The 3,862-nt window shown below is 55.2% G+C and overlaps 1 long non-coding RNA gene across 1 annotated transcript; it reads right to left on the bottom strand.

Annotated features, from left to right (window-relative positions):
* Nucleotides 1-484: 484 nt before the first annotated feature.
* On the bottom strand, nt 485-2,421 carry LOC148221279 (uncharacterized). Its single transcript, XR_015808278.1, has 2 exons — nt 2,301-2,421; nt 485-899 (listed from the first exon to the last, which is right to left on the bottom strand). It is a non-coding gene; the product is annotated as an uncharacterized LOC148221279 (long non-coding RNA).
* Nucleotides 2,422-3,862: the final 1,441 nt, after the last annotated feature.

The following is a 3,862-nucleotide window of genomic DNA, read 5'->3' as shown; positions in this document are numbered from 1 at the left end:
AGGAGCAGATACCAGGAGCACCCAGGATCCAGGGCAGGGACAAAGAGCAGGAGCTCAGGTCCTGCTGCTCCTCGGAGGGTGGAGCTGCTGGAGAGCCCCAGACCTGCACCAGGGACCACTGAAATCATTTGGAGGAGCTGATTCTGAAGGGTAGTAAGGAAACAGGGTCAGGGAAAATGGGTTTGAGCATTTCTACAGGTAAAAACCTGCAGTGCAAAGGGCCAGGCTCACCCTAAACCCCCCCAGGGCTCTGTGGCACAGGATTCCCTCCAGCATCCTGCAAGGACTCCTCAGACCGAGGCCCCACATCCACTCTGTTACTGAGGACAGAGCCATTTGCAGCTGGACTCGAGGGTAAAAGGATTTGTGGAGCTCTCTGGTACCAGCCAGGACCTGGGATTTCCAGCAGCAGCAGCACAAGTGATGAACCTGCAGCCCCAGGGGATAAAACCCAGCACATCCCCTGGATAAAAGTGTCCTTGTGTCAGGGATAATACAGCAAAACTTTTAATCAATCCCATTAGGGAGAAGTGGAATCAAACCTGCCCCTCTGCCAGGCTGCCTCAGAGCAGCCCATTCCTCCCAGCAGCTTCTGCAGGTGCAGAGATCGCCCTGTGCTGAGGTGAGATTGAATTGAGCCAAAACAAATCCGAGGATGTTTCAGGCATTAAAGTTCCTCGGGAAGGTCGCTGGTTATGTGGTACAAGCATGTCCTTTTCAATCTCCCCTGGAGTTCCAATTTAGAGGAAGATGGAGTGCTCTGATTGCTGCCTTCGCAGGGAAGTGGAACAAATGAGCCCAGGCAGGAGGGTCTGGGCTCTCTGGAGCACCTCCTGGGGCTGTGGCAGTGGCTGGAGCTCGGATCTCCAGGCTCAAAGCTCATTCCTGGCTGGTGAAAACTGAAAGAAAACACAAAACCAAAGAAATGTTGCTGCACTTGTGTCGTTGATGGAGAATCTGCTGCTGCTCCTCACCCCTGGGGCCTTGTGAAGACCAGGGGGGAAGGAGGGAAAGGTGGAGACTGCAGGCAGGGCCTGAGAGACTCCAAACTTGCCTGAGGTGTTGTAAAAAAGGTCCCAGAGTGACCCCTGTGAGGAGCTGCTGGGACGGGAATGTGGCAGGGAATGACCCCGGGTGTGACACACCTGGGAGGAGCCCCCAGGAAGCCCCGGCAGAAGCTGGAATTCTCCTGGAGGAGGATGGGGACACTGAGTGAGGATGAGATGGAGGCACTGCAGGGGAAGTCTCTGAGAATTCCATGGGGACAAGGAGAGGGAACAGCTCCTGTTGGAGCAGTTGGTGCCACTGGGGGCAAGGGAGCAGCTGGGAGCGCCCAGAGCCGCGGGACAGAAATGGGGTGAGGGAGGGACTGGAGCAGTGGAGGGAGAAGCCAGGGCTGGTGCCCCCGGACCGCTCCCATTGTGGGTGTAAAACCCCGGGCTCACTCTGGAATCATCCACATTCCCTTGCTCTCCTCCTGTGGAAATGGTGGTGGCTCAGCTGGACACAGCTGGATCCCTGCTCCCACTCCCCGTACATTTTCCAGGAGCAGCTCTGGAATATTGCAGGGCAGGGATGGATGGATGGACATCAGCCCAGACATCCTCAGGGGGAAAGCCACTGCCCTCTGTCCATGAGGAAAGGGGAAATTCCCTTCACAGGACACGAGCTGCAGGAGTTTTCCTTGCAGGAGCAGCTCCTGGAGGGAGGCATTGCTGCTCCGACGCCACCGGATTTCAGTCACGGGATCATTAAGGCTGGAAAAGAATCCTCCCAGGGATGGTGACTCCTCCACTGCCCTGGGCAGCCTCTTCCAAGGCTTAACCGACCTTTCAGTGAAGGAATTTCCCCTAAAATCCCCCCTGAGCCTGCCCTGGCCCAGCCCGAGGCCGTTCCCTCTCCTCCTGTCCCTGTTCCCTGGAGCACAGCCCGACCCCCCCGGCTGTCCCCTCCTGTCAGGGAGTTGTGCAGAGCCACAAGGGCCCCCCTGAGCCTCCTTTTCTCCAGGCTGAGCCCCTTCCCAGCTCCCTCAGCCTCTCCTGGGGCTCCAGACCCTTCCCAACTCCCTCAGCCGAATTTGAGGGAATTTATCACTGACTTCTCTCCCAAAATCAGCATCGCGCCAGGAGGAAGGACCGCCGGCCCCGCTGCATCCCTGGCGGTCCCTCGCCATCTCCACCTCTCCAGAAGTCACCGATTCCTCTGGGAATCCTGAACAGCCTCTGATTTCCCAAACAGTGAAACCCCAGCCTCCCTCTTTGCCCCATTTTAGGGACATCCCCACGGGATGAATTTCTTGCCTTGGTGGCTTTTGGCTTCTCCCTCGACCCTTTTGGTCTTTCCTGTCCGATTTTCCAGTTTGTTTGCAAACTGAATCTCGGCTTTCCTGTCTGGCAGGGCTGGCGGCCTCTCGGAGCGGGGCAGCCGGGAGGGCTCGTTTGTCCGCGGGTTATTTTGCATTTCAATGCCGGCTCGGGGTGTAAAACAGCACCAGCGCTCCTTTATTCACCGGCGCTCCTTAACTCAGCTTAATTGGTTCCAATGGCCTTCCCCCCTTTTTTTCCTCCTCCATTTACCCCTTTATTTTTAAAATTTTCTATTCTATAAAATCTAACACTGAAGTTTTTAACCAATTCCTTGTGCATTGGTAACAACAGGTTAAGTACGGTAAATTATTTCAGTAACTTTTCACAGAGCAAAGCCCCGATTTCTGAGCGGGTTCCAGCTCCTCTGGCCACCCACGGCTGGGTTCGGGTGGGAGTGGAAAAGCTTTGCCCTCTCTTCATCAGCACAGAAAGGAATTGCAAATTTGATGGAAATATTCGAGATTGAAGGTGGACACTGCCAATTCTCCTCATCTCACTTGTCCTTGCAGAGAGCCGGGCATGAATCAGATGAAAATGGCTTTAATCGTGCTGGGGATTAATATTGGGAGTGAGGGGAACACAGCCCTCCCCTGCCTCCTGCTCTGGCTATCATTTATCCCCAGGCAATTAACTCCTGCAGGATTCATAGTCTATCACATTATCCATGCCTCTTCCCAGACAGAATTCCCAAATTTCTGCTCTCCCAGTGGGAAAAATCAACCCTGTAAAACCAATGACTCATACTGAGGCAGCCAAATGCCCTTCCCTGCTGCCCAAAATGGGAGCGAAGACCCAAATACTGAAATATTTACTGAATTCCTGCAGTGATCGAGCTCTGCCATGGGCTCAGTCCATGGCTGGGGTGAACTTTTATCTACAACTGGAAAATCCGTGTAACCCGAGTGGAAGCGCTGCTGTTTCCCAAGGCTTTCTCTGTGCTGACCTGGCACGAGGAAATTCTGGGGTGTCCCTGTCCTGTGTGTGTCACCTGCAGCCACAATGTCCCTGCCCTGTGTCACCCACTGTCCCCAGGGCTGTCCCTGTGTGTCACCCACTGTCCCCAGGGCTGTCCCTGCCCTGTGTCCCCCGCCCTGCCCTGCCCTGTGCTCACCCTGACCCAGGGGCGCTGTCCGAGCCCCCCAAATGCCAGCTGAAGGTTTCCCATTCCCGGTGGGATCCCCAGAGGGATCAGGGCCATTCCCAGGCTCCCGCTGTCACCTCAGCGGTGACAATCGCTGACTGCATTTAGCGCCCCATCAGCTCCTCATGGCGCCCCTGATTGAAGCCTGTCACTGATGAGGTTTCTCTTAATTAAGGCAGGATGACGGAGCCGGATGCGGAGCAGGAGGCTGGGAAAAAAGAAAAAAGCACTTTTGCTTCTTCTCATGGCAAAAGCAGCTAAGAAATGCCTCATTCCTTGCAACACCAACCCCACCACTCTATGCAAGGTGTGGGGTTGAGAGCATCCCCAGCTCATGCTGATGTCTTCCCAAAGT

Source organism: Sturnus vulgaris, chromosome 24 (genome assembly GCF_052056855.1).
Source record: "Sturnus vulgaris isolate bStuVul1 chromosome 24, bStuVul1.hap1, whole genome shotgun sequence".
NCBI lineage: Eukaryota > Metazoa > Chordata > Aves > Passeriformes > Sturnidae > Sturnus > Sturnus vulgaris.
Note: the sequence above shows the minus strand (reverse complement) of the source record. Positions and strands in the feature narration are given on the sequence as shown.